The following is a 21,655-nucleotide window of genomic DNA, read 5'->3' on the forward strand; positions in this document are numbered from 1 at the left end:
GCGTGCTTAGATCCGAGGGAAAGGGTTACTGAAGGAAGATATATCGTTTTGATTCATATTACGAACAGCTGCAAATTCCGGACACTCCACTTTGTATGGGAAACATTTCACACGAAATGTTTCAATTTTTGCCGTTCCAAAGTTCTCACTTCCGAGGCTCGTTTTAATAAGTTTTTTCCATAGAAACGTATGCAAATTTATAATGCCTGACTGCCTTAGACGTCTTTTTAGTGGTTCGACAATTTCTATTGCTAATTTGTCTTTTCTATTAATGATTTCCATGAGCTGTCCGGAATTCGAATCAAAGTTTCCGGAATATGAGGCAAAGGTGAGGAAGCGTCCGGAATAAGAATCATGAAAAGGCCACGCATTTTGATTTATTTAAAATTATTTAACTTGCGGAAGCGTATTCTTTACCTATCATTCGAAAGTTAAGGGTTTCCGACGCTCGATAACGCTGAGGAATCATACAGAATGATTTATGTTGTATGCTCTATGTTGAGTTGTACTTCACTGAGGCCTAAAGTGTCCGTAAAATGAATCAATACGGTATCGTGTTTGCTCCACACCGTTCATTCGATCTCAAATCAAATTTTGAGTGTCTTCCCAAAATTTGAGTTCATTTGGATGAAAACTGAGACTGTACGTACAAGCCTTGTATGAGAATTACAGTATGGCCCGTAAAAAATGCGAAAATGGTCTTATCATGTTTTATGGTAGTTTTTGCATAGAAAATGTGAATGAAACATAAATATTATTCATTACTTGTATTGCTTAATCTATTTAAACTCAGTTTTTCACTTGGGATATGTTTTTTATCTGTTACTTTCACCTTACCAGAGAGGAATTGGAAGCATACCTTCAAGTTTTATCATGCGGACGTCGAGTTCATTATCTGTGTGATGAAAGCTTCTAAAACATCAACGATGGAGTGGGATTCTCTAAAGGCCTTGTCTCTAGCATACGCCCAAATGATAGAATTGGTTCATACCTGGGCAATTGGAGACTTGAACATATTTTCGATAAAACGGCTCATTTTGGAGAGCTTTGATTGAACCTTCAAATAAGTATGATAAGCGGCTCCGTTTTGCTCAAAATCTATGAGCTAGTATTGATATAAGTTGTCTCTTACCGATGGAACAAATTTCATCCTCAAAAACTTGTTATAGGCCTCCGTATTTATTTGTTACTAGTGGTCCCGGCAAACTTCGTCTTGCCATCAAGTAGGCTGTTCAAAAACGCGATAGAAAGCCCCGTGCAAAATGGAAGTTCCGTTCACTCCTGTTTTTTTTCAACTTTCCCGTTAAATATCCTTTGCTTTTTATATACACAAACACGTCGGAACACTTCAGGAACATAACTATGGAAGAATTTTCAAAATCCGTTAGCCCGTTCTCAAGCCATTTCGTGACATACAAACACCAATCCATTTTTATTTATATAGATTCAACCTTTACAAAAAATTAAGGCATATCAAACCTATAAGACGCAAATGCCCTCAAAAGTATGACCCTGGCAAAATATTTTATTGTGATTATGAAAAACAAGTTCTACAAGAAATCCTCCATCCTCTGATGCCAAACAAACTAAATTTTTCAACAATAAAGTGTAATTTTTGAAGGTGGAAAGTTTATCACCAGAGTATACGACAATCAGACGCTGTTTCTAGCTTTGGGCGGACAAAACCTTTGAACTTATTTGCTTTATTCCATTATTTAGGACATTAAGAAAAATATGACATAGCGAAATTGTGTCAGAATATACTACAATAATTAGAAATTACATTCACTTTCAAAAACAATGAAAATAACGCTTGTGGACGTTCAAACAATTTTCGCATTTTTTTATGGACCATACTGTACTATGGGAAAAGCAAGCAAATCGTTCAGTCGGTACCGTCAAACGGGGTAACTTGCAACAGTTTTCAGCTTCAAAGCAATATGGATGAAAAATTTGAGGATTCGGATGAGACAAAAACCATCTGGTACCCTAATCGCCATGTAAAGAATACCACGCTGTATTATTTTATCAGTAAGTATTTGTTTTTCTGGGATCAGGAGAGACAAAAAATATGCATTTTTAATATTACCCCTTATGTGAGGTAACATGCAACACACGGTGCTACCTGGAGTACACTATTAAAAACAAAACTTAACCTATATTGTGTTATTATGATCATTCAATAATTTTCTGCAGTGCAAGCTGAACAATAATCAAAAACAGGCTACTCTACTCTCTGAAAACTAATTATTATTGATTGAATTATTAGTAATAAACCAATTCGATTGAAAACTTCTTTGGCATTGCAAAGGGTGTCCAGACGAGGAAAATTTAAAATATCAGAAGTATTGACAATTATTGGAAAGCCATTAAAACGTTTTAATGCAACTTTTCTACAAATACAATGGTATTTTAGTTTATACATCACATAACTTATTCTTGTATGCAAATTAAAATCAACGCGACGTATCACATATTAAAAGATTTGTATTGAAATGGTCTCTGTTAGTGTTCTGACATATATTTCATGCGGAAAGATCCCAATGGCAGATCTGCAAGTTAATTTTTGTACAGATTTTCAAAATTATTCATTATTTTCATGAAAAAAATAAAACTAAATCTAATAATAATGAGATTCGTATAAATTTTCTAATATTTAGTATCAAACATGTATTGAATTCAATTATCAAAACTTTTATATTGTCAATTTGTACACTACTGTTACTTATAGCAAATGCCTTGAATGACATAATTCTACTGTTTTTGTGGTACGAGGAACGTTTTTCAACATTAATACAATCCAACGTGTAATATGATTTTAATCTCCAGCAACCCGACCGAAAAAGGAACAATACCCAAACCCTCGTCAAAACCTTATGTTATATACATAAATTTATGCTAAGAATTTAAGTAAAGTACATGATATTAAAATTTCAGTCTGTGTGACCTGTAGTCAAAGACGGTGAATAAATATATATATAAGTCTTAATATTTATGGCTCAAACTTTGCGGTTTCTCTTCTAATATGATTTGAATTCATAAGCGCACACGAATTTTTGGTTTTGAGAACTTTTGGAAAAAAGCCGCACCCTAGTGTCTATGCGCAAAAAATCGCTAAAAGGTAACGCGAAATTGAAAATTCTACAGGCTTTTTTTACATTTTTATTACGTTCATATTATTCTCAGTGTATGAGAAAATCAGAATAGGCCCTTTGCAAAGCAATGCACTTATGACTTGACACAAAAACATCATCCTCTGATTGCCTGTAGAACAACAGGAGTGTTGCCAAAATAGTTTACCTATTGAAAGACGTATGTTTTATATATTTCTCAGTATATTGATGTTTATGCGCTACAATCTTCAGATAAGGAAAGTATTGAAAGGCTCAATTATTACCAATGCATGCTTTGTTGCCTAATTTCAATGCATTAATTAGGGAAAGTGTACCAGTTATGACCATAGTGGTTCCCTATTTGGCCATATGTGAAATTTTAATAACAACCAGATTTTAAATCTTTTTGAATGTTTTAACATCAAGATTGATCTTAAATCTTATTATTATAACACACACAAATTTTCAAAATGTGAAGATAGTCAAGTAATCACGTATGGTGAAATAGGGAACCATTATGTCCATAACTGGTACACCTACCCTAGTTGTGTTCGATTTTTTCAATGAGTTTAAATTGTGAATAAAAAATACACCGCGATTGAATATGGTTTTTTGGCAACCTATTGCCGTAATAAAAAGTGATTGCCGAGGAAAGCAAAGTGCATTAATTTTAATTTGTGATTTAAAGCATAAAAATTTAGTATTTTCGAGTGCTTTATAGACAAATCAAAAGTTTAATAGCGCATGAGTGATCGGTGCGTAGCTTTTGTGACAAATTGGTATTAGAGCGGAGAATTGGACCTTTCAATGTGATGAGTTTTTCGTAAGCTGTTCTTGTGTTGTTTTATTCGGCAGCTCACGAATGACGATAATTTCGTAAGCATTTATTTCATTCAATGATAAAGTCCATGTTATATCATATTTTGTGAAAGATGAGGTTTACAGGGAAGATTATAGTTCAAGGAATATATTGAGTACATTGAAGGTAACTCTTGTTCCGTAGATAAATTTTAACAAGGACGATAAGTTAGTGCTGCCAAAAATACCCTCAGGGTGCGAAGCCATCATTTACCCTATCTTTTATCTCACAAAAATAAATTGTAAAAAATAAGTAATTAGGAAGCACATTCATAAATACGCTGTGGGTGAGCCAAGAATAATTATATTAAGATGATTATAGAACGAAGCCACACCTCAAATTTTCAAGATCAAGCACTAGACTTGATAACGCTCCGCGTTGAAAATCTATCCCATTGGTCACACCCAGCAAGCAAGCAATTTAATTGGTTTTCAACGCGAACTGTTGTCAGAATCTCCAGTCTTGTGCTCTTGAAATTTCAAAGTTTGGCTTCGTTTTATATTCTCCTTAACAGAATATAATTAGCTTTCAATAGGTGGTAATAGTAAGTAGTTTTGAATTATGAGCATTGAGTTATGACTTTTAAAACCTTAAAATAAGCCTAAAACACATTTTTAACTTAAAGCATAGTGGAATCCTTATCATATGAGGTGAAAATTTGACCAGACATTGTCCTTAGCATGAAAATTAAGAATACTGTTTGACCGGAATATTTCCAGACGTTTTTTTTTCAAACATGAACAGTATTTACGCCAAGTGCATGACTTTTTCAGAATTTCTGTGGTCAGCAATACGATGCCACAAAACATGTATAAAAATACAAAAAGGTTTCAAGGAGTCTCGAACCCAGGATCTTAGGATCCTAAACCGCACACCTTACCACTGCACCAACAAGTGATACATCGTAGAATTGCGATTATTTGCCAATATTAAAGCATGTTTTCTGTACATAACAATAATAATGTCTCGTTATTCTTTGAAACCCATCATCAGAAGATGGCATGCTTGGGTGGCAACTTTTGATAAGTTACTGCGATTTCATTTGATGCTGTTCTGGATTGATATAGGGAGACTTACGGCTTCGGCACCATTCGACTATTATCGGCAACCGAATCTCAAACGCCAAATATACAGTATTTTTCTATCAAAACACATCAGTGAAAACATTCAGATGATTCTTTGTTCTGCCCGCTTCCCGCTGGCGAGATTTCCGAGACTAAACAAACGATATCGCCGGAGATGTCATCAATTCAAGTGAGCACGCCACAAAATGCGACTGTTTTGGAGCTGCCGAAGAGATTCACCAGCAGTTGTTATGGGAAAGTTGCCGAAGAGATTAAGGATGCCGACAATAGTCACACTGACAATGGGTTGTTCGCAGCGTTCTAAAAACGTTTCCAAAAGCATTTTGACAAGTCTGTCGGTGTAAATCGATAGAGGATTGAGCAACGCATAAATGTAAATAGACAAACACGGAATTTGTCTGCTGATGTCCGAGAAAATTACAAAAGAAGCACGGCATCGGCTTAAGCTGCCGAGAATACGTAAGTTCCCCTACGATCTCTCAGTTTATAAACTTGAACGCGATTCTATGTTGCACTATTTGCGACATGTTTTGTTGTCAACACAGGTTGTCGTTAATGAACCGTTGTGAAGAATTATATACAAGTTGTGTTGACATTCAGTACGTTTAATTTGTGTAAACTGTGCAATTCTGATTTTTCACGTACGAATATGCGTTTTTTTTATTGTTCACTGGGACAAAAAATTGAAAAAAAAATGAAATTGAGCGTGATATAATTTGTGTAGCATCTACTATCACTCATTAGCTGGTGGTTACCAATCGATCACATTTTCTGCATATTGTCAATTTAATGACTTCCATATTTTCTAGTAATGCAACCTTAAACAACTCAATTATAAGCTATTTGATCATCGAACACCCCTTTGGCTGCAAACATAGTATAGAAAATGGAAAATATTCGCATGTATTTTTTGATCAGAATGAGGGTGTGTCAGCGGATGTAGGGGAACTGGGGGTAATTTGGGGGCAAAACGAGTCACCCTCGATTAGTTGTAATCATCACGTAGGGGGAGATCCCCCAGTACCGGACAGCACCCAATACCGGACAAAGTTGAAAAATTGAGAAATCATGGTCCAATCAAGATAGTGTATTAGAAGAAAAGAAAGCTATTATGGAGACTAATGTTTGCGTAGAATAACACATCCTTGAAATATGTATGCCTTTTTAAAAAAGTAGAAAAGTTTGAAAATCTTAACAAATTTGACGTATCGCCTTAATTTTGAGCCTATTTAGTAATTATTTTGAACATGGAAAAAATACTTTGGATCACGCAAGCATGATCGAACCTAATCCTAATTTGATGGTATGAATGTATTTTGTACCATAATTGAACTAAATATGGACAACTTACAATTTTGGCTAAGAACCTCCTGTCCCCCAGTTTCGGACAGCTTGATTTGTTATATGATATCTTTGTAATTATTGCACCAGTGTCTCAAAATACATTCATTTTTCATGAATTCCTTCGATCATGGTATCAAACATGCATTAAAATTAAGAAGAATAAGCATTCAGAACAATATCGTAAAATGTGCTATTTTTCATCATATATGAAAGAGGTTTTTGATGGACATCTTGCAAACGAATAAAAACTCAAATTGTTCTTGTAAATGTTGCAAATGCATTGAATTGGCACTAATATACTATTGATAAAGTAAAAGCATTCAATTATGTTCAAATTTACAGAATTCGAGGCGTTTCCACATCGTGTCCGGTATTGGGTGTCACCTTTCAAGATCGATCAATTTGGTACCAAAATATATCATCAAAATGCAATGTCAAAATTCATATTTATATTTTCAAATTTACTTTTGTACACTATAAAAATGATAATACTTATCATAAATGGGTAACATGAGCAAATAAAACCAATATTTTTGGAATTATGAATATAGTGGCTTAAGTGTCCGGTACTGGGGGATCTCCCCCTATCATTTCCCCACCGAGCAGAAGCAATGCCTTTCGGTGGAGGTAATAAATCAGTAAAAGTAGAAGCAGTTTGTTCGTCATTTCGTCTGCCCCTCCAGGACCACAAAATAACACAACGTAGAACCTGGTAAACCCTGGACGAAACATTGGTGGACGAACGATGTGCATTAGAATGCTTTTTTTAACTCAAGCGGGGCGTTTTGCCCCGAAAAACAATACATATGCAGTTAAGCAAGCATTTGTTTTTTAATTTATTTATAAACCCCAGAAAAACTAAAATAGATAGCTGTTTCTACTGTTTGATAAAAAAACATGTTTGTTTATCCCTCCATAATTAAAAAAGATCATAAAATAATGTTTTTCATATCTAAAATCGCAGTCATCTGCGCTAAACAGCGGGTGGTGTGTGTCTGTCTTTTTTCTTTCGTGGCTCGTTACCTTCCACGAATGATAAATGTCACGCGTGTTGTGTGAATGCATGACCATGCTGAGGGTCGTGGGTTCGAATCCCACTGGTCGAGGATCATTTCGTAAAAGAAATTTTCTCGATTCCCAGGGAATAGAAGTATTTTCGTACCTGCCACACGATATACACATGCAAAAATGGTCAATCGGCATAGAAAGCTCTCAGTTAATAACTGTGGAAGTGCTCATAAGAACACTAATCTGAGAAGCAGGCTTTGCCCAGTTGAGACGTAATGCCAGAAAGAAGAAGAAGTTGTGTGAATGCTTCCCAAGCCTAGCAACTTCAGTTTTTAGGGAAACATTCAGTGATGTTAGGGTTGATTACCCGCACGGAGAAAATGAAATACTCAAAAGTGAGTTCATTCTAGATAATTCGGGGGATTTAAGCGTTAACCTAATTTTGACTCCATGGAGTGGAAGTTTTTTTCATACGAAAAGAAAAACCTACTGCCTAAGTTGTTTTCACTCAACCGGCAGATCAAATTACTCAACTTTCAATACTGTGCCAATTACTCAAATTTGAGGTAACGTACAAAGGTTCAATTTTTGAGTTATTTTGCTCTTCGCTCTCTGACAACAATATAAAGAGCGAATGGAATAGGGAGAGTTCAAAAATACTCATATATAGGTTTTTCATTTTCTCCGTGCAAGTAATCAGTGACTACGATAATACATCATTGATTATTTTAAATCTTCGCCAACGTTTCCTTGTTGGTACCTTCTTCAGAGTTTGATTTATAACAATAAGTTCAACAAGTTTTCTACAACCATAAATACGTCGGATCTTGAAAGAGTAAATTTTGTTTCGCTCGTGTATCGTTTAACTGGACCTATTTTTTCCATACGGTAGAGTTTTAGTTTTGGGGATATTATTTTCACTGTTGGCGATTAATCTACTACAGATAACTGCTTTAAGACTCCCCAAACCAATTTTTATCTTTTTTTTTCAGCAAAAGCGACAAAAAGTCTCCGTAATTTAGTTATTGACGAACTATCTAAACTGATGCGACGAAAACCGCTGAAAAATTGCGTCGCTGTTGCTTAGACATGCTTATCAAATTGTGCATGCTCATCAGCGCAATCACGACGATTGTTTGTCGCTGTCGACTAAAAATCCTTTTGATTTGGGGTAGCCATAAACCATGTTTTCTCCCCGCCATGAGATAGGGCCGAGTGATCTAAAATGCACTCATGAAGGCCCAGTTTACATTTTTTTTCACAGTATTAACTGGATAGGAAATGATTAAAATCACTCCATGGGTAGTGTAATATCATTTAAAGCACTATGGTTTCTCGCTTTTCCACTTTAAGGCGAAGTAGGCCACTTTAAGGCGAAGTGCAAGTATGGGAAGATGGTTCAAAATGCCAACTTAAACTCAATCGTATTTTACAGAGATAAAGCAAAGTTTAAAAAGGTTTTATATTGCCGAATCAAATATTTTTTTCTAGCAAAATAGTTTGTTCAACATAAAATACCGTAATTTTGGGTGAAATTGATCATTTTTCACGGTTTTTATAGTCTGTGTTCTATAATGTTAACAATGCCAAACAACTAAATGCAGGAAAACAAGTACGAAGGTGAGCCTCATCGACTCATGTACCGACATTTTCTAACAAATGTCATTTTAGTGAAAACAAATATCTTTAAAATAAAAATACAGGGAATCTCATTTCGGGGTGAAATTGATCACTTGTCAATGCCATTATTGTTAGTTTTCAAAACAACTCTACATGATAAATTTGAGCTCCCTGAATCCGAATATGCTTGTAAAATTCTTTGCAATGTAATATTTATATAAATAACGAATAGTTAAATTTCATGAATTACGCGGAAAACGCCTAAATGTATGCAATTTCCTAAGGAATTCAATGATATCTAAAAGAAATTCAATTATTTCAACCATTTGAGCTAATTGGAACGAGTTTTGGTGATGAAATTTGGTTTGGGGATATATCTCAAGCATCATCACAAACTTTCAGGTTTATACTATGCTTAAATCCTTGCTTAGAAATAGAAGTTCATAGGTGTTTGTCAATACTGCACCGTGCATGATTTTGAAATTTTACATTATTTTCCTAGTAATTAATATTATTCAACGCAAATAACTTCACAACACACAATTCGACAATAGTTACGACAAACAACGTTCATTTACTGCAGCTTACATTGATATTTGTGCTCCATTACGAATAAATAAAATCGTGTGATACGATGATCAATTTCACCCGATTTTACGGTATTGACTTTCAGGAAGCTTTCAAAAACAAATTTTGTACAAAAATGCCAAAAGAACGGGACAGAACGATGGGGTAGGACGAATCATAATATTGGGGTAAAATGCACTGTTGGGTTGACATCGTGCTGTGGGGATGCTCTGATGTTCAATTTTTTTCGATATTTGAGTTGGTGCGATAGAAAAAAGAAATCGACAGAGTTTCTCGCTGTCACTACCAACGCTTAAAATTTGCTGATTTTTACAGGCCGACTGCGATACAATTTGGATCAATCTACATCATATCAATATCATGCTGTCTACTCCATCACAAGTGCATTGATGGCGATAATCTATGGATATCACTGATAGGTTTAGTTTAGCCTTGAACTAAGCAGTTAAAATGGCATTTTATCGATACGATATTTTTGACAGTGTTGCAGATAAATTGAAACTATTTGTTGGTCACTCAAAAACAGTAATAGCATGAATAATTACCACGTAATCACTCATTCCGCAGTGATTATGATCTAGAGTGCGATGTCGCATCACTGCTGTTGGTTGTCAAATCAAAATGATATTGATAACTCGCAAGTGATAGTGATAGTTTTAGACCATCAGCCATCAACTGATATGATTGATATTAAGCAACTCTGGAAATCGGTTCATCTGAATACTATTCGTAATGTTATATTTGGACATATAAAATTATGTTGTTAAAAATGAGGGATGTTAATTGAATAAATAAATTAATATATTCTGCTTTCCCTTATGCACTTTGACTGGTATATGGTATGCCCCTATGATAAATACTTTTTTACATCAATAATACAAAATTAATTTGCAATATTTTTTATATTCAATTCTCAATGTCAGTATCTTTAGATGAATTGAATATTGAAATGACACCAAGAGTGGGTGGCACTGAATGTGTGCGTGTGTTACACACACTTTTTTTCTCGTCGCATTCGCTCTGATAGTCAGATTGGCTTCGTGCTAGCGGAGTTTGTTTTCGATCGTTTTCGTACTGATCGGGAATCATTCGGCTGTATTTGTGCGACACTGATGCATTTTAAGTAAGATTCCAAAAAACAAAAAATCTATAATATCTAAGGAAACGTATCGACAATACGACCTGTTGAGAATATTGAAACATCCCTATCGTGTTCAAGTTCGCGTCGAGCTGAAGATAGCTGGCTTTTTTGATTTGCTTTTTTTTTTGATTTATTGATTCTGTAGCAGAAAAAAAAACGGCTCAAAACAAGCCAACGTATTAAATTATAACTCATTAGAGCATAATGGTGCAGTATTATACAATACTATCAATTTATGTGATAATTCTCTCGTGCAGTAGAATAGCAAGTGAACTTTGTTCTATAAATAATATTATACTACCTTGGAGTGATTTCAAGTATTTCCTACCCCCTAAGTACTCCAAATATTATTAATTTCATTTAATTATAAATTGGGCCATTTCACCCCATGAGTGTATTTCTCACCAGTTGGCCCTACTGTTTTTGATTCCTTGTTAACAATCAATATTTAATGTCGAATAAACTGTTTTTTTTTCTGGAAAAATATTTAATTTGGCGATAGAAAATATTGTATACTACTGTGATACGTAATAATATTCTAAAAAAAAACTTTATTATATATCTGTAAAATGCGAGTAAAACCAGCCACTACATGCAAACACTAATCATGTGTTTGATATATCAAAATACTGGATAGCATTGAATTATGTACTATATGCAAATGAAGAGGCAATATGACGCTTAAATATTGAATTCCTGTGCTCATCAGACTAAGAAACATAAAAAATGCAGTTATAGGATTTCTAAGCGATAAAAATGCACTCTCTGTAACAGGGCGGATCCACCTTTTTGACTAGAAAAATTTGGCTAGTCAATGGCAAGTTTTGCCTGTCAATTATTTTTTTTTTTTTTTTTTTTTTTGTATAAACGATCGTTAACATATCAGCAAAAACAAAATGAGTTGTTACACACTTTTTTCACGAGCTTGACTTATTGAAACTGACCCAAACTCGCCTTTTTTCAAGCCCGATCCGAACCCGAACCCGAATAAATATTTTTTTTGAACCTGAACCCGACCCGAAAAAATGCTGTATTAAACGACGCAGAAGCAATGGAATAGTTTATCATTATACAATTATTTTTAATATAATACAATTATCGTATAATGTATATTTACTGAAACTTGTTCTTCTGACAAATATCTTTTTGCTTGTTTTTGAGGTGCAAATAATAAAACACGGCTTCGTGGCCGTGCGGTTAGCAGCGTCAGTCGTTTAGGCATATTGTGCCGCGAGGTGTGGGTTCGATTCCCGCTCCAGTCGGTGGAAACTTTTTGTCAAATGAAAAATTCTGCTGGGCTGGGCTGCTGGGTGTTTCGTGTTGTCCGTTGCCTTATGTTAGTGATCGTTCAGTATGTGCAGTCTTTGGCTGAAGACGATGAAATTGTATTTTTTTTAAATAATAAAACACTAAGAACCTTCCAATACTGAAGGACAAGCACCTAAGAAAACTGCATCCCTTTGTACACCAACGTGTCCCTTAAAGTAAAATCGACACAAAGCTCTCGTACGGCCCCATTGCGATGCCTATACGTAAACATTCAACATATAAATTTCCAATGGTTGAGTGTTTTGTGGTGTTGTTTTCGGACACACTCAAATCGATGATGATCCCACAGACAGGGGGAGGAAACGGGCGCATCATCAGTGCGCACAAGTGGGAAAAGCATGCATCTATACCCGCCGCCTAGAGGAGATGATGTGGTACAGGAAAAATCTGACCCGTTACCAATACTGAAGCGGCTGTGTTGATTGTTTTCCTACGAACACCAGCGAAAAGTGTATCTCCTCATCAGTATACAGTCTGGGTTGACTCGCCCGAAGGGGAAGTGGAAATTCGGTGAAAATCCTATGAGATAGGGTGTCCGTACTCGTCAGTTACACTTTCCTTGAATTTTTCCAGCCACCTGGTAACTCTTATCGAGCGGATCAAGCAGGCAGTTTCCCGCTTCATTTCCTAAGAGCGTGAAGCATTAGCTCATGGTGGAATGATACAGGCTTGAGCAGAGGCAGCGTGCTAAAACTGAACCGAACAAAGGATCCCTTCACTATACACATACACGACAACCGAGCAGACAATTGCGAAGTCATGCGTTTCGTTGCATTAAATGGGACCCATGGCACGGGATAGGTATCTACTTACTTTTATATAGGTCCTGCGACCCGAATGTTTTGTATACCTACTGCTTACTGTCGACGTTTATTCTTAGCAACGTGGCATCCAATCTGGAGGAAATGATAACAAGTCCCCAGGAGGGATGGTCTCATTATCGTTCGAGTGATGCCAAGTTGGCATTTAAACAGGATCTGTCTCATACTAGGTAGGAAAAGCCAAAGCATCTTCAGATTTGCTCAGTAAATGCGTATATTATTGGTTGAAATAAACATGACGCTTATAGTATTCACAAATTTGCATTACCTAAACGTAATACTTTTCAAGACACTCACTTTAGGGCTCATGCTAGATAAAAAATTAACTTTCAAAAATTCCATTGACAGCATTAAAGCCAAATGTGTAAAATGTCTTTATTCACTTATTAATAGAAAATCAAAACTTTGTCTTAAGAACAAGCCTTTGGTCTTCAAACAATTTTTCAGGCCAGTCATGTTGTATGCTGTACCAATATGGACTAGCTGTTGTAATACCAGGAAGAAAGCTCTGCAGAGAATTCAGAATAAAATTGAAAAAAAAAATGAATCTTTAGCTCCCTCCCTGGTATAGTACAAATGAGTTACATAGAATATCTAAAGTTGAACCATTGCAACAAATGGCAAATAAAATAATTAATAATTCAAGAAACAAATCGTTGCATTCTTCTATTGCCACGATAAATGCGTTATATATTTAGGTTAAGTAAATTGAAAACGTTTTTTTCTCTCTCATAAGCAGACAAATAAAATGTAATATGTTGTTAACCAAATGTTAATAAAAACTTAATTTTGTTTTACCAAATTAGGATAATAGTGATGTCTAACAAAGAACACCTGGATATTAGAAATGAATGTAATGTTTGGAATAATAATAAAAATAGGACACTCACTTTCCGTTTTCTTGCTAGGTGGCTTGTAGCTGATGAAGGATTACTCCAGGAATCCTTGCAAGAGAAAATAAAAGAAATCTTGCAATTCTTTTCTCGGTAATTTTAGAGCAACTTTTAAAACAATTCCTTAATGAATATTGGCAGGAATTCTCTAGAACAGCTTCGAAGGCGTACCTGTAGGCGCAGTTTAGGAATCACTTGGATAATTTTTTGCAAAATCTTCTGTGGAAAATAACCGACAAAGGGTTCCGGGTCATTTGGCTGAATGCCGTTTGTCCAAAATTGAAAACAATAGTCAGCTACAGTCAGAATGCATTTGTAATGAATTTCAAAGAACAGTTTATTCTTAACAAGGGATAAATCATCATTGATATACAGCCCTTTAGTGTTAGTTCAAGAAACAGTAAATGCTGAAAAATGAACATCCTAAATATAAGCAATTATTCACTTCTCTGCTAGCGGTAGAAGCTGCCAGCAGAGGTTTTCGCATTGCGTTTGTAGTCAGCTTTTGACAGTTACGAAAACGGTTTACGACTTATTCGTCCTTCTGTAGCATCGATTCTGATCATACTTAGTAAATTAATAAATTTCTAGCAATAAAAAAATGACTTTTTCGTTTGGTTTATTGATATACGCAATCAATGGTGCAGAGTTTAGTTCGCAGTACATACGCATATATAGTACGACGGTTCAAATTTCATGGCATTTTATCCTGATTTACAAGGGTATCAAGAGGAAAAAAAAATAGATTTGGAGAGATTTGGTCGGAGTATTCCGGAATCAGTTCCAGTAGGGTGTCATGTGGCCATTCCCACACCATTATATAGTTCCATCATGCGTCAGCTCAAAGTTCATAATATTTTATCCAAATCTAAATAGACACCATGCCAAAAATAAAAAATAAAAATCTTCTTGAACATTTTTGCATGTGTATATCGTGTGACAGATATGAAGATACTCTATGTTCAGGTAAGTTGAGAACATTTCCAATCCAAAAAGATCCTGGACCGTTGGGTTTTGAACCTATGCCCCTCAGCCTGGTCTTGTTATAAAGCTACGCGTTTACCGTTACAATTTTATTGGCCTCCCAAACATAAAACAATTATATCCGAATACCATTTCCGTTACGGCCAAACAAGAAAAATATATGATAATATAAGTGAACGGCATCGTTCAGCAAGCCATAATTCATGTTTTTTTAAATGTAAAAATATATTTGATCGCTCACGAATTATAACTTTTGACAAACATTGAAAATTTTGAACTAATTAAAAAAAAACTCCACTAAATCCTCAAAAAAAAAAAAAAACTCCAGAACGTTCAAGAATTTTTCTCGCATTTTCTCCAGAGACCCTTCTAGAAATTTCTTCAAAAAAAATTTTCATATGTTTCTCCATGATTTTTTCCGGAAATTCCTCCAAGGTAATCTCCATTGTAATTCTTGTTGCTATTTCTCCTGAGATTCCTTCATGAAGAACTTTTGTTCGCTACCTGATTTTCTAGACCGGTTCCGATAGGGCTCCACAAATACCTTCAGCAATTCGTTTAGGATTTTTTCAGGAGTTCTTCAAGGGGTCCTTCAAGGACTATTTCAGGATCCTTCAAGTAAAATCTTTACTGAGATTTCTTAAAGGAGTTTTTCCGGAGATCCCACTAGAAACTCATGTAGTGATTCCACTAGAAATAACTTTGACTTCCTATAGGGATTCCTTCAGAAATTGTCCCAGAGATTCCCTTGATTTTTTTCCAGGGATGCGATATGGGCCTCTTAAAATGCTACCATGATTCCTCCAAAAATTCCTTTAGAAATTTCTATAATGATTTGCTCATGAATTTCCCCAGACTGCGTAGACAAAATCCAATTTTATTAAAATATGCAGTCGATTCTCTACCAGATCCCTGGAACAATTTATATAAGAAACCATGTTGAAATTTTTCTGGAGCGATCTTTCGAGAAATTTTTGAAGAAAAACTGAATAAATCTCTGCAGAAAGCCATCTGCAGAGTTTATGGAGTAACTCCTGTAGGAATCTCCAAAGGATTATTTAGGTTAATTATTCAAGGACTCCTGGAGGCATCTCTGGAGTCCCTGGAAAATCCTTGGAGGAATCCTAGAAGAATCAGTGTAGAGATTTTACTGGTGGAATCCATAGAGAAACCCTTAAAAATGAACCCAGTAGAGATTTTTCTGGAGAAAAGCCTGGAAATATGCTTGGAGAAATCCATAGAGAAATTTCTAATGGAATCCATGAAAAGAATTTCTAAAATGAATTTATGTAGAAATTTTACTGGAGGATTTTTTGTAGAGATTTCTTTATGTAATTCTTGAAGAAATTCTTAGGATATTTTCTGATGAAATTACTTCAGAAATCTCTGGAGGAAATTTAAGAGGAAATCTTCTATAAATACCCGGAGGATTTTTGAAGGCCAAGAATGAATCCCTAGAGAAATTCCTAGGAAATATCTGGAGAACTACCTGGAGAAATCCATGAAGATTTATCATCATAAATCCTATGAGTGTATCATGGAAAAATTTTTCTGGTGGTAACTCTGGGAGAATTCCTATTTAGGAATCCCTTGAGGAAATCGTGAATTGTTGAACACCTGGAGGCAGCTCATGAATACCTGAAGAATCCTTGGAGGTATCCCAGAAATAATCGCTGTAGAGTAATTATCTCTGGAAGAAAACCCAGTAGAGATTTATATTCCTTGCTGGAATCCATGAAGAAATTTCTTGTGGAACCCCAGGAGACATTTCTGGAGTAATCCATGAAGAGATTTTCCAAAAGAAATTTTTGTAGAGATTTTACTAGAGGAATTTTCGTAGAGATCTTCCTAATGTGTCTGGAGAAATTCTTATGATAACTTCTGATGAAATAACTGCAAGAATTCATGGAAGAATCTCTGAAGAAATTTTAAGAGAAACACTTGGAGGAATCCATTGAGGATTTCTGGAGGCCAAGAACGAATCGCTAGAGAAATTTCTGGGGAATCAATAAATATTTAGCTGTAGAAATCCCCGAATAATTATGTGAGAAATCTTTCGAGTAAGTCATGTACAGATTTTCCTGGTGGTAACTCTGGGAGAATTCATATAAGTAACAACAGCGTAACAAAAATGACATTTTTGCGTTTCTCAAGGATCAAATCATGTGTCTCTAATAGATTTGGGGTTGTTGAATCTGATGTAATTCTCAGAAATGTTCCAGCACGTCACAATTTTTAGCTAAAGGTCGTCAAAGTTGTATAAAACACTGGTTTTATTGACGTTTACATGAAATTTAAAATACAATTCATCAAACATTTTTGTAATCTAATCCACCAAGCATGCTAAATATAACTTGAACTTTCATTACAGATATAATTTGATTTAAATTGCACGATTAAATTTTGATTAAACCGGTTTTATCAACATGCTTGCAGTCTCCATACAAAATTCTTCGTTTCTTCTATATGGCAAAATACAACAATTCTCTAAATCATCAAAAAACAACTTTTCCGCATCGAAAGTATTATAAAGTTTGATGATATGTATTGTTACATACATAAACTTTAAACTATGTGGCAAATTAAGCAAATAAATTGCCATACAAGCTGGCAAACTTACATGCAAGTTCGCTGAAAAAGTCTTTTTTTTTGCATTTTAAACAGTCAATTTCTCAAAAACTAGACGTGCTATGATACTTCTGAAAACGGCAATGTATTCAGCAACTCTTAATTAAGTGAATAGCAGTATTTTGGTGCTGGAGACAAAAAAGTGTTCCGCAGTGTAATTCACGAGGCATCCCTTGACGAATTCATGAATTGTTGAACACCTGAAGGAATTTCTGACGAAATTCCTGGAGGAACTCCTAGAAGAATCCCAGCAGTTACCTGTGGAGAAATCTTGAAAGAAATCCCTAATTCTTAGGATGATTTCTGACGAAATTCCTGCAGAAATTCAAGGAAGAATCTTTGTAGGAATTTCAAGACAAACTCTTGGAAGAATCCCCGGAGGATTGTCAGAGGCCAAGAACGTATCCTTGGAGAAACTCCTGGGTAACCCCTGAAGAATAATGTGGAGAAATCCTTGGAGTAAGTCTTGTTGTGCTTTTCCTGGTGGTTCCCGGAAGAATTTCTTGAAATCCCTTGAGGTATTCCTGGTCTAATATCTGGAGCGAACCGTGGAGGATTTCCAGGAGAAATCTCCGGAATAATTCCTGGACGAATCTAGAGAGGACTACTTGGGGATATCTTTTTATGTATCTGTGGAAGACACCTCGGAGGAAATTCTGGAGAAATCACTAATTGAGGAAAATATGGCTGTTTTAAATTTGTTCAAATTTAAAACATAATTATTACAAAATTTGTTTTTGACGCATTCGAACTTCTTGTTGCTACGCGTTTCAAGCGGATGAACAAATCTCTCACCGTTTCAAATTTCTTCCAATAATATCCACGTCATTCGCGAAGCAAACAAATTTTCCGGATCTCGTGAAAATCGTACCGCAACTGTTTAGTCCGGCTCTTCGTATGACACCCTTTAGCATAATGTTGAACAGTCTTTTTGATTTCCACTGTCCGCTGTGCTGACGAAGCCATCACCTTCGCTGTTCTGAACTTCTGTGCTCGTGAGCTTCGACAACGGACCAGAAGTTTACCTTGCAAACGATCCTAGATAAATTCCGGGAGTATATTTTTTTCCTCTTTATTTTAGTGTTTTTTTAACTTAAAGCTAGTTCAACACTCGTCAGGAGAAGTCACCGAAATGATGCCTCAAAAAAGAAGAAGATGACCCTTAGAGGGTGCCCCTTTCGAGCATTTCCGGGAGTATAACTTGCAGACTCACCATCTGTTTATTGATTTCAAGGCGACGTATGACTCAGTGAATAGAAATGAGCTTTGGCAGATAATGTCTGAACATGGTTTTCCGGCGAAATTAATTAGGCTGATATGTGCTACGCTGGACGGTTCGAAATCAAGTGTTCGGATCGCAGACGTGGGTCAACCTCGTTCGTTAGACGGGCTGAATCAGGGAGACGCACTTTCGAATTTACTGTTCAACATTGCACTCGAGGGTGCTATTAGAAGATCTGGCGTGCAGAGAAATGGCACTATTATCACAAGGTCGCACATGCTCCTTGGCTTTGCGGACGATATAGACCTAATTGGAATCGATCGCAGGTCAGTAGCATTTGTGTCTCTGAAGAGGGAACCAGCGAGGATAGGCCTGACCATTAATCCTACCAAAACGAAGTACATGGTTGCAGGTAGAGATAGAGTCAGACTTGATGGTGTAGGTGCTGAGATAGTGTTTGATAGGGATGTACTTGAAGTTGTTGAAGAATTTGTTTACTTTGGAACAATTGTGACATGTGACAACGACGTTTCACGCGAAGTGAAAAGAAAAAAATAAAGAAAAAAGAGGCAGACCGTAAGCTTCGGTGATTTCGAGCATTAAGTGCTGTGGACACTCGGTGGGAAACTCGAAAAAGGTGTATGGCACAGACGCATGAATCACGAGTTGTATCAAGTGTACAAAGATGCAAATATAATCAAGCGTATGAAATACGGCAGACTTCAGTGGGCTGGTCACATAGTGCGAATGTCGGAAGAAACTTTCTTGGAGGTACGACTGTTGATGTTTGAGGTTATGGCTTTCAGTCTTAAATAAAACTCAAAAACGGATTTTTGCTTACATCCGACGTTTCGGACACATGTATTGTGCCTTTATCAAGGATTAGCTGTGTTCCGTTTTATCGTTTGCCCACAGCATAGGCAACATTTGTCCAACAGCATAATATTCAGCACGGTACCAGGTCGGCGCATTCGTGGAAGACGCTTTCTGGACGCCCACGTAACTCCTCCTAACGCTTTGTAATAATATTCTAGATATTTTGTATAAGCAGCCCCCATTCACCTTCTCTAACATTAGGAAATTTTTAAATGGGCCTTGTGGAAGAAGATGAATCACTTTTGAATTAACGGTTATTGGCGCACCCTATCAGGGATCATTGCCAACACTTGTCGTGGTTGCAGTTACCAACTTAAGAAAGCCCATGAATGCATAGAAAAGCATTGAAGCCTCACTATTAAAGCCTAGCAACTGCAACTGGTTGAAAGAAATAACTCATTTGTTTAACGAAACTTAAAGTAAGATATAAAGAAAGTACAAGGTACACACATTTCTTCCTACGCCTACAATAATGGGAATGAGTTTCCCCGGGTGGAAGCGCAACAGGGAGCTAAATGTGCTAGTATTATAGACCACTGCTAAACATGACAGGCGAATCAAGATATGAAAGCGGAGAAATTGGAGCAGCAGGAAGAATCTACCGAAAGGTTGATTGAAGTGATAAAAGCTGCCAAAATATAGAGACTTGGGAGAGGGAAAAGATAACAATAACAATATAGAAGGAATGCGTTAAATTGATCGACGGTTCGAAGTATTGTGTGAGGGAAAAGATTGAGTAAAAGTGTTCAGCACTTACGATTCGTCAACGGGTTCTACCCGCTGTTGTTTCCGGTGTAGAGTTGTGGACTGTTTGGATGGGATCGATTGTACGTTAAACGCGCGATTGTGTAGAAATTATTGTTACGGTAAATTTGGACGAGATAAGTTTGATTTTTCTTCAACACGGGAAGAACTTTAAGATCTAAGTAAAGTAAAGGCCCAAAAATGGGTGTGCGTAACTTGGTTTATCTATGCTCCTAAACTTAGTACGAGAGAACTATCTAGCCTAGCTGAATATACAGTATAAGGTTTGGCACACGTGAGCACCACCAGTGAGGAAAACGCGAGTCAAGGATCTACGGCTAAACAACAATCGACACAAACAGTGCAAGGAACTGAAATCGTAACAACAAAACCGGATGCTGTTCCGTAGCTGGTCTCTGGTAAACTACGGCCCCCAGTCGTCGTAGAGTGCGTGGAGTTCGTTGTGCTGAAGGACACACTCTCTAAGCCTCCAGACGAGGGTCTCTTCTGCTGGAACCCGAAAAACCGAAGGCTCGGCCCTCTGAGGCGAGAGAAACTGCTTTTGCTGATATGCGCCAAGTGGGTGAACTCAGAGTGTGGGTGATACATTCGGTAGCGATAGTGCTAATGACCTAGTTTGAGGAAAAGGAGTTCTAGGTTGATATGTTTTTGCAAGATTGTGTCATTTGAATACCTATGGCAAACTATTAAAAGTGAGCCATACAATGATCAATTCGATATGAAAAATCCAGCACTCAACGATTTCCAGATCACATGATGCACACCTGATCTAAAGCGTTCTCCTTGTTTTCAAACAAGCTCATAAAAAATAAAAATCAATCGCATCGCAGTAAGCAGTTTCCCTCTGTAGGTCACTCGTGAGCTTCGTGAGTTACCATGGAGACGCCTTCCCACCTGACCATGGCTTGCTCGGAGGAAAATGGCGAAAGAATTATGCGACTATGAGAAAATAAAAATTCTCCATAGAGTGATTCCAAATAAGAATGACATTTCAGACGGACTTTTTTCAACGTAAATAAGCTTTGTAAATGTATCAGCAGTATTCCGAAATGGCATTTCCCATAAACATTTATTGCTAAATGTGCAAGACGACGATTTGAAAACGGTCTATCAATAATTCTATAACGGTTCGTATGATTGAAATGGCGTTTTTCAGTAAATAGCAAGAGCTAATATAATAAATTAAAACACATTCGAGTTAAAAAAAAATCAAAGAATAAATAAATCAAATCAAAGGAGCAGCTTTCAATTTTCTTTGAAGCGTTTTCATTTTTTTATTCGTGCATTAGAAGGGCTGCCAAAGAAATATTCAATTTTATTTCGAATGTTTAAATTGAATCTCTCTCGAGTCTGAAGCAAAATAAACGTGAAAGAATGCG

The 21,655-nt window shown here is 36.2% G+C and overlaps 1 protein-coding gene across 1 annotated transcript in view; it reads right to left on the reverse strand.

Moving 5' to 3' along the window:
• LOC5568412 overlaps positions 1-20,437 on the reverse strand; it is a 193,425-nt gene extending 172,988 nt beyond the window's left edge. Inside the window, exon 1 of the mRNA XM_021841306.1 lies at positions 20,269-20,437. The gene's annotated coding sequence lies outside the window, so the exon portion shown is untranslated. The remainder of the gene's footprint in view (positions 1-20,268) is intronic.
• Between the last annotated feature and the right edge of the window lie 1,218 nt (positions 20,438-21,655).

Source organism: Aedes aegypti, chromosome 1 (genome assembly GCF_002204515.2).
Source record: "Aedes aegypti strain LVP_AGWG chromosome 1, AaegL5.0 Primary Assembly, whole genome shotgun sequence".
NCBI lineage: Eukaryota > Metazoa > Arthropoda > Insecta > Diptera > Culicidae > Aedes > Aedes aegypti.